Below are 20,266 nucleotides of genomic sequence, written 5' to 3' on the forward strand. Positions count from 1 at the left end.
AAATACAAGAAAATCTTATTTCAATGACTATCTTTTTCACAACCTTCCTGTAAAATTTGCTAATTCTTGCTACAAGGATTACCAATCTACTGCAGTTAATGAGAGAGAATTCAACTACCTCAGTATGGGACTTTCTGTGAGTTGTTTCATATATTGTGAGTCTGATTCTAGGTGCTTGATTTGAAGTACCTGAAATCTTATTTTTCCATGTTAATAAGCACCACTACTCATAGGTGGCTGCTGGAAAGTAGCAGCAAACATCCTAGTGAGAGGATGAGTGCCTGGATCACGAGCTGCCACCCTGGCTAGCAGCACTGACATCTGCACTGTGCAAATCTCTGTTTACTGTATTTCAAACTTACAAAGACAAGCTCACTTTTGGCTTGAGACCAAACCCAACCATTTAGACTAAAAGCTGAATTTTTTTCAAGAAATGAGATTCACTGTTCTTTTGTTATCATCAATCATTTATTTTTTGCCAACCTTTTTCCCTATTTCAACCTCCATTAAGAGTAGCTAGTAGAGGTGGAGTGCGACTTACCCACCGAGACCACTGAGACTCTTCCCTCAGTATGTTCTTCAGTGTTTTAGAGCTTGTCATATATTAGAGAATTAATAAACTCTCATCTTCCCCTATTTCCTTTGTAAAATTACTACACTGGCTAATACAGTTTTGAGGCTTCTATAAACTTACAAATGCTGCAGTAATTTCAAGTGTTTGTGTGGTTTGCTCAGCTGTTTCAACATTTCTCACCTCAGCCATCTTTTCTCCCTGTGAACTCACATCCCAGAATAGCTCTGCATCAGTGAAAAACAACCATGTGATTGAAAGCATTTATACCTTTCATAATTAATGAAAAGGCTTGGGAACTTCTGTTCATCTTAAGACTAGAGGAAACTATGTTACTGTTGTCACAGGCTGAGAGCTGGGGGAGTTTGGTGTATAATGTGCTGTATGTAAATTTACCACAGAATCATAGAATCATTAAGGTCGAAAAAAACTTCCAAGATCATCTGGTCCAACCATCCACCTACCACCAATATTTGCCCACTAACTCCTGTCCCTCAGTGCCATCTCTCCATGTTTCATGAACATCTCCAGGGAGGGTGACTCCATCACCTCCCTGAGCAGCCTGTGCCAATGCATCACCACTTCAACTCCCAGGGATTTACTCTTGCCAGTTGTACAACAGAAGTAACACCTATCTTGAGGTGTCTTCAGACTTCCCAGCAGAAATGCCACCTAAAGGCACACCGCCGTTACTCACTGCAACCTGCCAAATATCACAGTCACCTGGTACTATTCACAGCACAAATGTTCTTTCTGGTAGGGAGCACGTGTCCCTTAACATGAGTGTGGAGGAGCTATGTGGGCAACCTATCTCAGCGCTGTGCTGCCCTGAGAATTGTGGCATGATTGTCGCTTTTCTCCAAGAAACCTGCTTTGGGATAGCAGGACTCTAACAGTTAGACCTGAAGAAAAAGACTTTTTCCCATCAGTTCTGAGTAACTTGGTGCTATAGGGTAAACAAATATCAGCAAAGGAAATGTGATATTCAGGTTATTTCTCAACACCACACTTCTGTTTCATGACACAAAATATTTTTAAAAGTGTCTCTTTGAGGAAGATCCTATCATCTAAGTATTATTTAATTTGGCATTCGATATTTTCTAAATTAATATCCACAAACTATTTTACTGATAGATAACTAATTAAATCTACTGACAATCCTATCTTATTTCCACCTGCAAAAAAGGTAAAATTCATCAAGTATTTTCAAGAACACTGCAGATGAGCTCTGCAACAATTTCAGCAGGGACCTGCAGAATAGTAAAAAACAAACAAACAAAAAAACAAGCAAACAAACAACAAAGAAAAAAAAACACAAATAAACAAAACATAAAACCAAACCAAGTCTTAATAAATATTTCTAACAAAACAGCAAATTAGTCCTTGTAATAGCCTGAATCATTCATCCTTCTTCATCTGAAAATATCTCAGAAAATTGCCTGAAATTATGGCTGCTAGAAGTGAGCTACAAGTGAGTGCTTTCAAGCATCATCCTGGGATCTTTCAGATAGAATTTTGTCCATGAGATGACAATGCATCCCTTGAAAAATTAGTTCAATACATTCAGATTTCTCAGAAAGATACATTTTTAATTTCATGAATATTTCCTTAACCAGTGTGAACCTTTTACCTAGCACTATGCATTTCTGAAATACTGGACTGGTTTCAGTACTACACATGGTGGAGAAAAGTGCATCTAAATTGATGCAAGTCCAAAAAAAAAAAAGAAATTTATTCTCACTGACACATGGTATATCTGAATGCTAGAAAACACATCAATTAACAGCATGTGTAGAGACTTAAGCTTGAAAGTATCTGGAATGCCAACTAAACATGTCCAGCTCTACTACTTACCTAATATCTAATGCAGACATATATTGTCCAATATTTCCCCTGGCATTTTGTCTCCAGGCAAAACTTTCTTCCTTCTTCTTTTAAATCAGAATTTAAAATAAATAAATAAATAAAATAATAAGAACACCCTCAAATCCACAATCACTATTATTACTTCTTCCTATAATAAAAATAATAAGAAGAAATTCCATTAACTCCTTCAGTGGTTCTCACCATCATGTATACTTCAACTTGTGGAAGACACTGCAGACAGCTATCAGAAGTATGCCTCTGTAGTGCATCCAACCTTTCCATCCATGTGAGTTGGCTACAACAGGGACATTTGTCATATGGATTCTAAAAAGGAGAGGAAAAAATGAATTTTGACAACTAAACAATTATTTCTTCAATATGAAAGATTTTACATAGTATTTTAAGCAATTCTAACCATTATAACCCCATTATCCATGCTTTGTACAGCTGTATTCCCATTTACACACTGCACTCCTAATGTAATTTCTGAGTAATTGTGCACAGTGCATTGAATCATAGAAAGATTTATACTATCTCAAGAGAAACCAGAGTATTGAATCTAACCATGGCTCTACCTTCCTGTAGCTGGAATATGGCAGCAACAACATGGCATGCAAGCTTTTCAGAGATCTGGGGAAGTTCTGGAAAGCAGCAGTCTCTTATGATACTGGATGGGATCAGCTTGCATCATTACACAGTAGAGAAGTGTAGCAGAAATGACTTTCTTTTAAAGGATTACTGCTGGATATGGAGAGGTCTATTATTTTTGGCAGGTTTCAGGTGGGCTGTGCATAGGGAAAAGGCACCCTCCTTCTACCCAGCCTTGGGAGACAGGTCAGAATGCGTGTCTTCATGAAGAAGCACAGATGTGTCCTGTAGGAACTTGGAGACCGAGAGAAAAAAGAAACATTTTCCTCCGCCAATATATTGGCATAAATATAACTATAATGCAATCTACTATCCTAGATATAAAATGAAATCATTTAAAAAGGACTGAATCCTCTGTGGATTTTCTCAGTGTATCAGCATGAAGCTATTTAGGCCAGATGTTCTAATAATTCTGATGCATTAGGAGATGCACAGCACTGTGGCCAAGTGTTAGCACACTGAACTATAATGCAAAACATGTAAAGACACTACTTCCAAAGTTATTAGAAGTTTTCATCCTAACCACTTTGCTCCCTTAGTAGCTATGTTTTCTTTACAATATGCACTTATGCTTTAGAGCACATAGAACAGCTAACAACCCCTCCCATCCCATCAAAATCTCTGCATTCCCTGGAAGAATATAGAGGGGCCAACTTAGGACTGACATAGGAGCCTTGCAGGAATGGAAATCTCATATCTGAACAACAATAGCATACTCAAGGCGGACAAGAGGCCAACGAGCCACAGCTGGGTACCACATGAGCAGGTGAAAAAGCGATGTTGAGATTTTTGAGAACACCAAGACAGATTGTTTCACTCCTTAATAATCAAGTGCATCTGTAATGGATTTAAGTATTTGCAGAGGTAGTTTTAAAGATATTTAAGCAGGTGCAATTTCTATGTTGGAACGGTCTAATAAAGAGAAGTAACAGTAAAGAAAATATCATAGAATCATAGGAAGGCTTAGCTTGGATGAGACCTCAAAGATTACTGAGTCGCAACTCTCTGCCAAGGACAGGGCTGCCAACCACTAGATCAGGGGTCCCAGGGCCTCATCTAACGTGGCCTTGAGCTTCTTCAGGGATGGGGCATCCACAGCCTCTCTTCGTCGCACAAAAAAAAGGCAAGAGCATGTCCTTAGGGATGCAAGAAACAGAGCATGAAGAAATAGATAGGCACTATATAGAAGGATAATGTGGGGGGATACCTTGCCCCGAGAGCCCATTCAGAAAAATCCCTGTCACTATAAATTAATTACTCAGGAGCTGAATATATTTCAGAGCTCATTTCTGCATTGTCTACTTGCCAGGGTGTTAGCTGAGAGGTCTGTGACTCTTCAAGACCTTGTCAGCCTTAGAGGACAAAATGTGATCCAAAATCAACATTAAAAAATTACTGGGGTTTAGAACTTGCCATCACAACTCTTAATGCATTTTTTTCCTAGAACACACCTTACACTTCAGATAGGAAACCAGAACTGAGAGTTGCAGCAACTTCCACTGCTTCAAGTGGGGTTTAATCTATTTTCTTTCTTTCTTTTTTTTTTTTTTTCCCTCCTTAGTAAAATATGCTGAAGTTTCAGTTACATCCGAGCTTTCTCATGCTTTTTAAAAGGTAAGCAAATGTTTCTGGATTTACAAATCAGGGCCATATACAGTGCACTGATGCAATCTGCCATAAGGTATCACTTCAACTGTTGATACTCTGATTATCCTCTATGGTAAATGGAGGGCTTGTTTCACTTCCACAAGACAAATGTCTGGTCATCAAATTTCCTGCATGCCACTTGCCAACTATTCTGTTCCTTTTTTTCCCTCATGACTACACAAAAATTTGTCATTAAACTGTATTAGGCATAATTACTTCAATTCACATTTCCACCTGCTACTTTTACTCAGACATAATATGGGGGTTTAAATTATTCAGATGAGAAATCTGTATTTAAAAAAAAAGAAAAAGAAAAAAAAAGAGTTTGTAAAGATAAAGCAGGTGGCAGAATTAGTCCTCCAGTGTTACAGAGCTAATCCCAAACCTTGCATTATTCACAGATAATTTAAACCACTCTATCCTTTTTAAGTTGGATACAGTCCTGGATAGCTGTTGGACAAAAGCTGATGACATCTGTAACTCCTAGATAGTTCTCCTCTCTTTAACAACCAAAAAAGCAAGCATTTAGCATGCTCTAGATTGTTCTCTATTGTTTCTAAATTGCTGCTCTACAATTTTAAGTCTGGTTCTTGCATCATCCATTTCATCCTTATCTACTTGGCAGCTCAAAGGTTAAATGAAGCAACGATCTTACAACATTCTTTAAATCACAGTAACATAGGTGGTAATGAAAAACCTTAGTCTTGAACTCTCAAACTATGAAAATATTATCAAATAGCTATTACTGTCATGCTTACTCATGAATCACAGACTTGCAGACAATTAACGACTCGTGTATTGTAACAACTCTGAAATGCTTTTGAAAGCTTTGACAAAAAGAATGAGAAAGATTAATAATAAAAATGCATATTTGCCAGGGGTTACTCATTTCCTTCCTTATCACCTCTTGTCTTGTATGAGCTCTAATACAGAAGTACCTAAATGACTCCTTAAGAAACAGAAAGCTCCACTGGGAAGCATGCCAAAAATCATGGCCAGAGGCAGGCTTCTGTTGAGAATCCCATATTAATGTGCAGAAAAAAACCAGCTCCACCTGCAAAGGCTACCTAATCTCAGTTCTTAAAATCCTGTTCATGCTACTTCAATGGCAGTAGTTCTTGCAACTTGACCAAAATGTCCTCTGAGGAAAGAGGTTGTTGTCAGAGGATAAACGATTCAAAGCCACTACCCAAGCACCTGAGTGCTTCATGCAGATATTCCATGCATGTTTGTTACTCAACAAAAGCATTCCATCTCCATGTCAAGTAAAATCCTTAATAGTGAAATAATAGCTTTAAAATTGTAACTGTTAGTCGCTGAGATTCTGCAAATGCTGAAGTTCCTTTCTCTATGGAGCTATTAACTAGGCATTCTGTCTCTACACAAAGAATAGATAGTAAGGACCTTGTTAGAAACCATCGCTTGCATTATCCAATTCCTACACTTCATTTTGCAGAATTGTTCTTTTTCTATATCATTTTCACTGATGTTTAGCTATCTCCCAAATGGCTCAGAGAATCCACTTTGCTTAAGTAACTTCAGTTTCTTCCAGAATTCAATTGTTACAGAAAATAATAATAATAATAATCATCATCATCATCATCCTGATATTCTCTTCTCTTTTTTGGCTTTGTATGTGAAACATGGGGACTTGAGTACTGTATTTATGACTACACACAGTGAGAGAAGCATAGCAAAATGCCTGCAGAGGAGAAACAACAGCTCCAATGGCCAAGTGGGGAGAAGGTAACAGAATAATATTTCAAGAATAAATCACCCAAAACCAAGTGAAATAAATCAATCACCACAGCTAATATACTGTTCTGTCCATTCCTTGTGCAAAGATCTCTTTTTTTGTATATACATGTTACAAAAATATAATTCAAACATGTTTACAACTGATGCCAACATTATTAGCAGGCTTCAAAGCTCATGTGTTTGTTGTTTGTTTTTTGTTTTTTTAATCAGCAAGACTATGACTGGTTAGTGCAGAGCCAACTATATATGTTTTTAGTAGCTCTTAGGTTACTGCAGTGCTTCTTGAAATAAAATGTATCTCTACTTGTTTTCAAGTGCTGGAATTCACTGCTGAATTGATGCAAAATTCATTCTACCAGACTTCTTGCTTTGTTCATAAAAATAATTTAAAAAAAAAAAAAAAAAAAGGATCTCATTAAGTTTTGTATAAATAAGTTTTGTATAAAAAAGCAATGCACATGAAGGGAATGCCATTTATCATTGCAAAAAAAAACAAAAACAACAAAAAAAAAACCCCAAAAAAACAACGAAACAAAACAAAACAAAACCTTGTGCAGTGATGGGAGTAACTGCAGGAACCCAGTTTCAGTGTATTTGTAGTGGTTTAGGTGTAGCTGATCCTGCCCTGAGTGGGGTTACCTCTGTTCCTATTTTAAGGATACCTACCTTTTTTTCAGCATTAGACAGGTGAAGATGAGTGCTCACCGCATAAATGTGGATATCTTCCCACAAACTATTGATCTGTTTTGGCCACTCTTGGGACTTGAACAGTGTCATTTTTGTATTCAGCAAGGCAATGTTAGCATTCATTATAAGCGTTTACACTGCCAGCAGCTATTTTTGAGAGACTTCAAGATCAATTTTTGATGGATTAGCTGCAATATTAGATCTGATGTAGAACAGTTAGAGTTCCAAAATATTATTCCACTGTGGTTCCACAATACATCATAGCAATACACTGTTGCAATTATTTCTCCCAAATTCTGTTAGGGGTGTGGGTTATGAAATTTTTCTAAAAGAAATGGGAATATAAGTCAGAGACATAGTATTTAGCCAGTTTCTTTTCTCTCAGAAACATCAACAGAGAGGGTTGACTTGACATAGCAGCCTCTCCTCACCGCAAATCCATGCTTACCATATTGTGAAAGACAGACTTGGCAGCCAAACACCACGTTATGACATGTCTTCATTTCCTCTTCCTTGCCCCTGCCCACTTAAGGATTTGGCAGATCCAGTCGGAGATTGCTCACCTGCAATATGAAATCCAGGACTGCCTTCCTGACTGCTCTGAGGACAGTTGTTTACATTCCATTCCCACCACTAATTTCTTCTTAGTATCCTTACTTTATCCTAGGAATGGCATCACTACTTTTCCTGGCTTTCCAAGCTGCCTGTCTTGACCCTTGCTCCCCCACTCCCAATTATTTCGTGAGCACAAGCAGCCATCCTTGTTCAGCATTTGATCAAACCCATCTACCAGATGCTCATCTGCTGTCACATACAATTCATTCCATTTCAACATCTGACACAGTTTTTCACAACTATTGATCTACAAGCTCTGCACTGCCCCATGCTTTCCTTCCCATCCCCGAGTCTCTCTCCATCCATCTGTTTGTCACTGTGCCATGACATGTAATCATGACATGTGTCTTTCCCCACATAGTTCATGCAAGACACACAAACCTCCTTAAGGGACTCATCTCTGCCTTATGCCAAGCAATAACTAAAATGGGCTTGTCATCTGCATCTCTTACTCCTCCTAAGATGATCTCTCTCTTCCTCACTGTGTCCTGAGTGGACACACCTCAGAGCCAACACCAGCAGAAGGATGACTCCACTGACCCTCACTAAGGCTGCTGCACTGTGCAGAACCAGTCATACGAACAACTGTATTTCCCCAAACGCAAATACATTTTGAAGATCAAAACTTACACTTTGAAATTTGGCCCAGCAAAATATTGCCTTTTCATAATATTCCTTCAGTTCTTATGGGTTTTTCAAGGGCACCACATCTTCTGTGCACACACAAGCTCTACAGGACGATGATTAATATGACCACATCAGATCTGCCAAGATCTGCTAGTACCTGCACGAAAGAACCGCGTTACAGAATCACAGAGTCATTTGAGTTTGAAGGGACCATTCAAGTTCATGTAGTCCAACTGCCAAACAAAAGAAATTAAAAGCAAAAACTCTGTCTCATGTGACACTTTCTTTCAAAATACAGTACAAACCATACATCAGCATAGCACATCAGCTACAACTTAGTTTGATTCCCTGGTTTATTCTCCCTGAAAGAGAGAAGACAAGAAAAAACAAAGATCTGCTTCTACAAAGATAACAAAGATCTACAAAGATAACTTCAAATTATTCTGGCCTTTAATGAAATAAAGGCTACATTTAAAAACAAATAGGAAAAGAGGCAACAATCTGGATGTAGTAAAATTTTACTCCCACTAAAAACAATGGGACATAAGCCCAGTAGACTTCATGATGTGTAACTGCTATCACTATGGATGCCATTTAGTTAGGTGCCATTCCCCTAGGAGAAAAGTACTAAAGCCACATACACTGCACAGCTTTCCAATGCAACAAATGGGCACTACAGGCAACAAATGGATGCATACAACAAAGGGAAAATTTCAAAACAAATACAAACCATGCTTATTTGAAGTTCAACATTCAATACAATTCTGCATGGTACTCATTAGGCAGGAGTAATCTCTGTGGTACTTTCTACAAGGAAAAAAATGAAGTATCTTATGACCATAGAATTATTAAGCTTGGAAAAGACCACTAAGATTATCTATTCCAACCTCCAACCCATCACTACCATGTCTACTAAACTACATCCCTCAGTACAAAGCAATGTTGAAACTGTCATCTGCTACATGCATTCCTTTGTTCCTGAACATCATTGCCTTAACTAGAAAGTATTTTCCTCTCCAAAGGTCACCTTCATGTTGCTTTCAGTGCTACCAAAAGTATACATGCTGTTGTCCTGACTGAACAAAATTCACCAATATTGGAATGTGCATGCTATCAGAGAGCTTATTTAATCACACAAAATGAAATAAGAATACAATTGCAACATTGCTTACATCAGGACACAAAATTATCCAGTAAAGGCAAAAGAATAGGTTTTCCAGCTCATTGTCCTCATGAATGTGGTGAAATAATGCTCTGGGATCATGTGTGGGATCACATTTGCTGGCAGAGTATGGCAGACCTAAACCAACAATAAATGAGATATTTATTTATTCCTTTTTCTTCTCTCTAAGCTGCCTGAAATAACAACATTGGTGACTATATACTATCTCTTTTGTCTGAACAAATGTCTGTTATGGAGCCAGAAGTGTCAGTATAAAAATCAGCATTCTTCCTTACATTTGGAAGGAAGCACCTCATGCCCATCTTCTGTCATCCAGTATTAAAATCCTTTGGATAACTTTTGAATGCTCATATCTAGGTTGTTGTAAATGCAATAGCCTTTAGCATACTGAGAATGACATTCCTGAAAACTATAAATTATGTTTAATAGAATAAATAATCCCAAGTTAATAGTGGTAAGCAAGCAAAATGTAGAACCTGTCACTGTACTGAATGTATTGCTTTCATGATTCAGTGTATAAAGGAATTCAATTTCTTTAAATTTAAATTAAGCTGCTGCAAAACATTTATGTTGTAGTGTCAGAAATACAAAGAATTCAGCACCCTAAGGAACTGGGCCCTACTTGGTGCTGAAATAAAACTGCCAGAGTTAGGGGGGGAAGCGCCTTTCTGTTGGGCAGCAAGAGCTGGCTGTGGTTAAGGAAATGATACGGAGCTACTCCACTCACCAGTACAGCTGCCTCATACAGGATGAGACTGAGAATGCAAGTAGATGGAAATGATCTGAGGTTACAGGTGTTCAGCATCTGGACAAAACCAGCAACTTTCAAACATGAGAGCTGCAAAACTGTGTCATATGTCTTTTAGTCTTCTGGAAAACAAAACATCTCATTTAAAACAATGGAACCCATAATGGATTTTTTGAAAGAGATCTGCAGGAGAGATTTCCAGAGCATAATTCGCACCTACAACAAAAAGAGTTAGCTTTTACCAAATCTGATATAACTTAGTTCTCTTCAACTTCAGCATCCACATCTTTCAAGTGTATGCAGGTTATGTTCATATGTCACTGTCTGGGAAATATTACACTTTTTCCAAATTCTTTTCATCAATCAGGTCTACAACACAGATTTTCCAAAGCAATATTGAAAACAGTAAATATCAATGAAACTAGCAAAATGTTGAAAATACAGAATTTTTTCTTTTCCTATAGAGAGTCTCAGTACCTACAGTGGCTATTTGTGACAAAAAATATCACGTGCGTTTCCTCTGCTGCTGCAATCACAACTGAAAAGCAAGACACGGTACTTACTGCAATTCTTAAAAACAAAAACAAAAAAAAAAAAAAAAAGAAAGAAAGAAAGAATGGAAAAGAGGTTAATTTCATTTGCAAATCATGAATCAGTTTGATTTTCTAACAATAAAAAGATTATCAAGAAACTAGAGTTGCCATGCTGGGAGAGCCACTAACTACCAAGTACTAAATCCACAGAATTATATCAGCAAGACCTCAGCCCAACCAGAGCATTGTTTTGCATTGCCTGCAAGTCTATTATGTCTGGTCTCAGAAACTATACAAGTTTGTGTCTGAAGAAAAAGGCAAATTTCTGACCTGCTTTATAAAACATAAAAAAGGAGGACTCAGGGAACTACAGACTTTAATAAAACAGTTTCACACGAGGTTGATAAATATGTCAGGAATTCTGGAATATATTTGAACCAAAAGTCTGAAATAGGTGACCACCTGAAGATATCATAGCCCTAACTCTCCTTCATCTTCACAAAAATCTGACCATCTACTGATGTGAAAGAGAAGATGAATGACTGCGATTTGAAGTCTCTTGACTGCCAGGTCATTGCTTATTTCCTCATATCTTTTGTTTTAGCTTATAGTTTTTTGTTTATAGGAAACCATACTTGGGAAAGGCTGGTAAATGAATTGGTACTCATCACAGAAAAAAAAAACCAAAAACAACAATACATTTGTTTGTTCTCAGTATGCTCACATCATCATTGTGAACTTCCTCTTCCTTTCAAGAAAACTCAAAACCACTACTCTGAGGACTCTGAGGGACTTCAAAATGGTGAATATAACACCAGAGAAAAGGGGAGAAAGGAAGGCTTTCTTCTATAACGTTTTCACTACATGATTAATGAGGTTTACTGTATTAAATAGGTAGGTTTGACCAAAGTCATAACAGACTAACTCACCTAATGGAAAGTTCTTGGTTCGATGCTTGCAGCATATTGACTTTGACCAGTGGCAAGATTTTGATAGTGACACCACAGAGGAGAGCTATGGCTATCTCTTAAGAAAACAGATACATCAAAATGCAACTCAGTTCTTCACAATTAAATATTGGAAAGATTAATTTCAAATGTGTCTCTCTCCATTTTTCACTCAACATCTTCTGGCAATCAAATCCAAGTGCCTCACACCACTGAAAGTTTTACAGCATTTTCAGGACAGCTGTGGCTGACATACACATTTCTCATCATATTAAAGTAGGTGCAAGAAAGCTCATTTCGCACAGTTTGTCATCTGAGAAAGTGAAAATGGATCATGTTAATAAAATAAAGTGAGAGATCCATACCACACGTTCTGTCAGCCAGCAATTTGTATGAACCCCCCCGTAAATGCAAAGAGAGCACATCCAGATACATTACTGTGGGGCAATGGGACGGCAGCTATCAATTATTTAAAGGAAATCTGCCTGAAGACAGTCATGCCAAGCACCTGAATCCACTTTAATGGTGGAAGTGTCTGCATATGCTTGGAGACTTTAAATCCTTTATGAGTAACACTTCTGTTATGATGTACAGACGGAGAACAAACTTTAAGGAAGATTGTAGTGAGTGTGTGGCTGTTGTGGGTGATGCTGCTCAGCAGTGCTCAGGATCTGTAGTTCAGCTTGTTGCACAGATGAAAAGTTAGAACTTTCAAGTGATCTTGCATAAACAAACATTTCCACATCACAGCTGCTTGCTTCAATGGCACTTACATTAAAAGTCTTAATGAAAAATTAAGTGAATGATGCTGCATGCTGAAAAAGTCTTGCTTTTGACAAACTGATTAACTATAAAGCCTCCGCTAGCATTTCTTGGATGCATTCCCAGAAAAACCTCTTGTACTCAGGTAATTCCTCATCCTAGGTATATAAAAGAATACAAAACATTCTTAAATACAGAAAAAGTTGTTTTCAGCAACCAATAGGAATTATTTTGATAATACTTACTTGGTGTTAAAATACACATATCAGCATTTACAGAGCAAACACCATTTCTCGTGCTAAGCTTGTTCTTCACTTAACACAATACTTCAAAGTCCTCAGTGCATTTTTTAAAAGCAGCAGAATATAATACTGCAGAAAATTTCACTCCACAAATCTTTCTTTTTCCTCCACTAAAATAAAAACTTGTGCAGTTCATGTAAGGGAATTTAATTTTAATAAACAGTTTGAAAACATTCAAATCATTTCACAGCTTTGTGCTTCTACAGAATCAAAATACTCAGATTTTCTGTTTGGTGAGGCTTTTTGCTAGTTACCTGGAAGCACAGATTGCATCAACATTTGCTCTGAAAGACAATCAGCACCAATCAAAGCAACGAGTAATTGGGAAGCAAAGTGTCAGACCAACGGAAATATCACACATGCATTAGCCGAAATTCTATTTACAAAAACCTGTAGGCAATAGCTGCACAAAATGGCAATAGAAACAAAAGAAAAATATATGTGTATATTTTTTTCAGTAGATTTCTGTACAAGTGAAGGAGGAAAAGGAGAAGAAAGAAAAGCCAGCACTTAGAAGAAAAGAGAGTGCTCTGGAAATGTACAAGCAGAATGCCTGGCAGGAGAGAAATCTGGCAGCAAAACTCAAAAGAAATGCCCAGTGGGAATGAGACTGGGAAGAGGGAAAGGAAGAGAGAAAGATGGAGAGAGAGAGACAGAGAAGTTGTTCTGTTGCCTGGCCGCAATACATAAACCTTACCAGCTTCATGCGTTGTCATGGCCAGCAGGCAAAAAATTCCTGAACACTTGTCCAGGCAACATGCTTTGTGGAATGAAAGCATCTGCAATTCTTCCTGAGAACCTAAATTAAGTTAGAACATGAAGTTTCTATTATGATTATATCTCTAATTTTAAAGTTTTAAGAATGGTCTGGGTCTGTATGATGGTTCTGCTCTTGCTCTTTAACATCATGCTTTTTCACCACTTCCTGATCTTCTGTTCATCACCAGCATGGCGAAGTAGCCAGATGCAGACTCTCTGCTGTATCATTAACTCATTCATTGTGCTTGCCTTCTTACATAAAATGATGCTGTGGGCACTCTGTTATGCTAATGCATCACAGCAAAATCACCTGCAAAATGTGGAAAGTGCCATGATTTGTATTCTTTCAGAATAAAAAAACACCCATCCCAGTCTACGTGGAAGGTACATAAAGCGGCCAGGTTGGATGGGATTCTGGGCAACCTGGCCTAGTATTAGATAAGGAGGCTGGTGGCCCTGCCTGTGGCAGCGGAGTTGGAAATTCATAATCCTTGAGGTCCCTTCCAATCCAAGCCATTCTATGATTCTATGATCAGGGTCTAATGTGTGGCATCCTGGTACCAGTTGGCTTCCTATGGTTCTCTTCAGGTACACTGAAACACGTAAGGTGAGGAGATCTTTTAAGAGTATTTAGGAATACACTTCTACTGTTATGCCTCATAACTTTTTCTGGTGTTTCTGTTCTGTTGCTGGCAACTGCTGAGAGCAATCTCATCTTGAAATGCATCTTTCTACAAAGTTTTGAGGATCATCCTGAGAACACTTCTGAAGAACGTTCTTCTCAGTTTGCATTGGACGATGTTGCCATGTGCAGCATGGGTGCCTGTGGAGGATTTTATTCCTCATGTGCAGCTCAGTAGCCCTTATTCTGTGATCTTAGGACATGTTGTTTCTCTTCAGCACAGCATTATAGGGGAAATTACATTTCCTCCTGTGTTCACAGTTTGCTGTAGCTCATAAAAATATAGATATATTATGAGCAGAGCGTCCCTGTAACTCCATGAGAAAGAATTGTTCTCTTCCTGGCTCCCCTTCAGCACTCAACAGTTAACATGACCAGGCTGCTTCTTTTGAGCCCATGAAATATTAACAGAGCTCTTGGCCAAGTACCACAAGAACTTCTGCCCAATCTGTTTCAAGAAATGTACTGTCTTTTGTGGGGAAGCAGGGAGGAAACATTATGGTAAAGTCTTATTTGGCTCTTTTCAGCAGAGCTGACAATATGTTGTGGGCTGAGTGACTGTAGGCTGAACAAATTGGCAAGATCAAAACTGTTCTTTAAGCTTGACTGTGGAGCCAAGTCTGATGGGTAACATAACATACTGTATAGCCTCTAGTCAGAATAAAATCCATATAGTGAAAATAAATAAATAAATATAGCATGCAATCATCAAATGTATTCATAAGTTCCCTGTTTTAACCCACGTCTTATCACCTTAAAACTATGAGAATGCTTTGGGTCTCCTTGGCTGAGGCAATACCTTGACGCAAATGCCCTCCTTATGACTCTCCACTGCCTTTCTCCATGCTCTGTAAATACTCTGGAAGAAAACAGAAACATGGACAGAAGGAAATCATTGAGAAGTTTTCCCAGTATGGGAGATATTTAACTGCCCTACTCTTAAAAATCTCCAAGGGAGAAGACTTCATAGCCACCTTGAATAGCTGTCTGTTTTGGCATATCAGCTCTTCCAGATATCAAAATCCTGTTGCTGCACATTAACCAAACTATTCCCCACACTATCCCTAGCAGGGATAGGATGAGCCAGAACCATACTCCTCCCCACCAGGTTTTTCAAAAGAGAAAAGTTTGACCAAGTCTTCTATCCTCTACATAACAAATTGAAATCCTCCAGTTTTTCTATTGGCCTTACATTCTCCTCTTACCATTCTTTTACCTTAAATTTTATATATCATGTTCCCAATGAGTTTCTACAATATTGCAAATAGATATGTATACAACCTAACAAATGCACAAACATCCAGAATTATTTATTTCTTTTTGTAATAGTATTACATTGTTGACTCATTTTTGGACCCAAATTAAAATTTCCTTTCCATTCTACATGACATTATTGCCTACTTACATGGTCACTTCTTTATATTTGTACGTGATATTTTTCCATCCATACATCATAATTTGTATTTTTGCATTCAATTTCATGTGGTTTACTTAAGATATTTCGCCAATTTATCCAGTCTTCACTTTTATACTCATTAATGGAAACGCTGAAAAGAATGGCATATGTTGATTTAAGAGTAATGCCTCCTTTTTTTTTCCACAGAAACTACAACAGATACTAAGAGCACTATAACATTATTTGATAGAGCAAATTCTCAGCTAGAGCACTACTCCACAGTACAGACATCACTATTAGCTATGCATTTGTGTCAGTGATGAACAAGAGCCTGCATGCTGTGCTTGTAAGAATCTGCACCAGGGAAGGTGACTCGCTGTCACCGTTACAACTGCTGAACTGCACCACCCACCACCTCACATTGCACTCACATCCACGATCTCCATCAACACTCAGCAACATTTTTTTCACATGAGGGAATTCAACGTCACACTTCTGCTTGATATGCACTTCTATGTCAGATCCTACTCTGTCAGGCTGCCCTGCTGTTGCCATCTGTCATGTAGCAACAGCATGTAATGGAATATTGGTGGGAAGGTTCAGCCTTTACTGCCATACCACCACCATCAGCTTCTGAAGCCATCGGCTGACACCATAAAAAAGAAGGTATTACTTTTGGAGCGGTCCTTGTGCATTTAAAATGCTTCCCTAGGTCCCAGTTTGTAACACATTCCAATTGACCTCTACATCAGTCACACAGCCTTGTTGCCTACACACATTCCACCGGCCCTTAGTAAGAAGTTCTAGATGCTACAATAGGTACATTCAGTATGGACACATAGGCAGTGTGCTAGGCAACACAGTGCATAGTATTTTGATGTGCAGAGAGCAGGCAAAGACTTGAACACGATTAGGTGATGTTATGATCCCCAAAGTAGGAGATTCTTGAAGGGGAACAGAAAGCAGTCTTCTTTAATGACTACAGCTACCCTGGCCCTCCCTTTTTCCTCTTAATTCCTTTTTCAAACCTCTCCACATTGTATTAGGACTACTCAGTATGTTCTTGGAGATGATAACTGATTTCTAACAGTGACTGCCTCAGCTCATTCCTCAGTTGTTACATATTTATTGTGTGCTTAAATTAGCAATCTATTCTTAAATCTCTTTCTTAGTATTTATTTTGTGCTCTTGATTATTGGCCATCAAAAGAGGGTTAAGGATTTTAATTATTTGCACGGTGCCAGATGAGATCAAATGTACTTAAATGAACATTAAATAAATAATAAAATTTGACTCTGGGGCCAAAACAACGGTGATAAACAAAAAAATATCTTGTTATTATCTCCTAATGAGAACTACTGATTATTTTTTACATTTCATTTGACAGTCTTCATCTCAATTAATTCTACACGGCAAAGTTAAATTATTCAGCTTGATAAAGATCATCCTGACTCTAAAGCATACTTATTAAAAGAAATTAAAGCCTGGTGCTAATCAGGCAAATGAGCATGTGTTACTAACAACATACAAAGCCCAAAAATGAGATAATGACAGGTAGGGTGACAGATAAAAAGCATTGCAATTTAAAGGTAGTGAAATGCTTTGAGCTTCTTGAAGGGAACAGGCATTGTTGATGCGTCTTCTGAAAGAACATCCTTTGCTTTTTAAATTGCTCTTCTTTCATATCTCAGATATAAAAGCATCTGCACTGAAAAATGACTGAAGATGATAAAAGTAGTAGGTTGAGAAGTTGTACCACAGCCAGGAAAGAGTCACAGAATGAAAAGCAGGGCTTCTTGTTAAATAGCACAGAGGCAGTTTTCCACAAATGATCCAAGAATTCCCACTCTTGGCACATCTATTCAGAAAGTTATTTCAAAGTGAACTGGGAAATCTGGATTCAGTGCTGATTTCCACTGACCTCCAATATATCTCTATCAGGATACGTTTGTTACATCTGGAGTCATGGCAATGCTAATGTATTTATGTGTCTATGGGTAAGCACTACACAGGTAAGTAGATCAGCAAAGCTTGCATTTTGATGGAATGAAAATTCCTGAATTAGCTTCAAATGCTTTGTTTTGCTCAATGACAAGTGAGATTATTTGCTTTTATTTGCATGGAACACGTGGTTCTCCGGATGAGAGAATTATCTATAATTTTTTCCTGGCAACCCTTATTGTTTTGGGACACAGCCTGACATAGTAACCTTGCTCTGTTAAGAGAGATTTCCGCTTGAAATGTAAGTCTGAGTAGTCAGGAAGGTTTCTGTATTAGCAAGCTCATGGACTGGAGGGATCAGTTTTGCCTGATGTGGGCAGGAGGATGCGCAGTCCTGTGCAGCCCCTCAGTGATTGTGGGCTTCACACTCCAGTAAGAGCAGCCTGCAGACTGCCCATGAAGAGCAGATTCATGCTGCAGGGTTTGATGAGATTACAAAAGAATTATTTCACAGCTCAGGAAATCTTGTCTGGCCTGGGTGCCCTGGAGCTTGGCCCGCTGGCCAAGGTGGTTATGTGATCCACAGGCAGTCATTGGCAGCATGCTCTCCCCCAGCCCTTTTGGAAAACACATTTTTCAGAGTGCTATAGGTATGTTCAAGGACTCCCACGGTTTAAGTTAATTTTTCACATAGCTTATCCAAGACAAGACATAAGCACAGGGAAGTGCCATGTGGCCCAACATACTGTGGATTAAACACCTGAATATAACTACAACTTTTGCACACCACTTACTCACGGGTTCTCTGGGGAGAGGAAGAAGAGCTAGTTTGTGCTTCAGAGAATTCCAAGTCCTGAGCTTCTCCAAATATACAGGAGGAAATTCACCCAAATATTTTGCTCGTCAAAGTACGCTCTTGTCTGCTGTTTCTTATTTTGCATGGGTTGGCCATGGATGTTATCAAACCCAGACCTCACCTTCCAGAAACAAACACAAATTATATGTAAGTGAAAAGGTAGTCAGGGAAATGTAACAGTTGTTTCCATCACATTATTGACCAGAACCTTCAGGTTCTATTATTGGTCTTTTGATGTATGCACTGAAATACAGCATAACAAAATACATCACTGTTAATTGATAATAAGCTCTTTCTACTCTGTCAAGAAGAGAACCTGAAAGAAATGACATACAAAAAGACAAAAGATGGATACAGACTATTTCCATTATTTGAACTTGCATTCCTGTGCTCAGCAGTCTCTTTTGCACAATAACAATAATCAGAGCCTGCATTTTTGGGTCTGCAGTTGACAATCAGAGAAAAGGTGCAAATAGAGGACTGTGTAACTACTTACTTAGAAAGGAGTAAAATCATGCCATGTCATTCTGTGAGCGCATTTTCAATCGTAGAAACCACTTGGGTGCAAAATGATAAATGTAATTTTGTTTATTCTTCCCTTTATAAGTCACGCAAAATAAAAGGAATACATTCCAACATGGATATAACTTTCAATAACTTGTTCCAGGTTACCCTTATCTGTTTACTACTAACACTGAATTGCCATGTGACACTTTTCCTCCTGAAATCATATAGATAGGAATTAAAAAACTGAGACCATTAAAGATATCCGTGTTGGCATAGTACCTGGATTTGACTCAAATTCAAATATTCACATTACAATTTTTGCAAAGAGAAAAAAAAACTTCTCATCTCATAGAATATCAGAAATTGAATTTTTATATGCAGTTCTTAGAAAGCTCATCTAGCATCTCCATGCATGTGCATTTCGTCACATTGTGGTGGGCCTTTCAGGAGTTCACATCCATCTCATTTATAATTCAATGATAAGCATGACTCACAATGCGATTCCTGAATAAAATTAAGTGTATTTTGAGCCTCGTGACTAGAATTTATTGTTGTTAACATGTTTTAAGAGCCCACTAAATCTTAAATTTGAGAAATACTTTTGCCTGATATTTAATTGTAAATACATCTGATTTTTGGGGTTGGTTAAATACAACCACAAGACCTTTTGTTATACCTAATTTTTTTTCCCCCAATTTCTGACTGTACTACAGTTGGCAGATATGATCGTAACATCCAAGATAGAATGATGGCATAGAGATGCAACACACCATCTTGTTGCTTAGAGTAGCATATAATTTACAGAGCTGTACTTTTTTGTAGCTAGCACTGATCTGGTCTGTCCTGCTAAGTTATTCAATAAACACAGTGCTTCACACTAGCAGCATTTGTTGGGAATGTGTTATCTGGGTATGTATTATTTGGGTAGATTTTCTTTCCCTCAGGAGTGCTGTACAGTAGCTAAATTTAGGTACTCACAATGAAGTTCAATCATGAAGTGCAGGTATAACACAAACCTGCATTAAAGCCAGTCAGTGTTGGGTGCTCAGGAATGCAGGATATTTTATATAAACTCTCACAGACAAGAATCATATTACTTATTGAGCAGCATGCCAAAATAAATTTGCAATAAGGACATTGCTGAGTTAAAAGAAGAAACCTTACTCAAAATGCAAGCCCAGCTTTTTCTTGAAGTTTGAAAATCCAGCTGACCAGTAATTCTTCTGCACAT

General features: G+C 38.0%; 2 long non-coding RNA genes across 2 annotated transcripts; both read right to left on the bottom strand.

Annotated features, from left to right (window-relative positions):
- Positions 1-2,366: 2,366 nt before the first annotated feature.
- LOC128079927 (uncharacterized) lies at positions 2,367-9,240 on the bottom strand. Its single transcript, XR_008206379.1, has 5 exons — positions 9,150-9,240; positions 8,423-8,576; positions 7,626-7,740; positions 2,639-2,761; positions 2,367-2,502 (listed from the first exon to the last, which is right to left on the bottom strand). It is a non-coding gene; the product is annotated as an uncharacterized LOC128079927 (long non-coding RNA).
- A 4,150-nt stretch (positions 9,241-13,390) lies between these two features.
- Positions 13,391-19,189, bottom strand: LOC128079928 (uncharacterized). Its single transcript, XR_008206380.1, has 4 exons — positions 18,467-19,189; positions 15,741-15,882; positions 15,135-15,194; positions 13,391-13,693 (listed from the first exon to the last, which is right to left on the bottom strand). It is a non-coding gene; the product is annotated as an uncharacterized LOC128079928 (long non-coding RNA).
- Between the last annotated feature and the right edge of the window lie 1,077 nt (positions 19,190-20,266).

Source organism: Tympanuchus pallidicinctus, unplaced genomic scaffold (genome assembly GCF_026119805.1).
Source record: "Tympanuchus pallidicinctus isolate F22 unplaced genomic scaffold, pur_lepc_1.0 scaffold2, whole genome shotgun sequence".
In the NCBI taxonomy this organism is placed as follows: domain Eukaryota; kingdom Metazoa; phylum Chordata; class Aves; order Galliformes; family Phasianidae; genus Tympanuchus; species Tympanuchus pallidicinctus.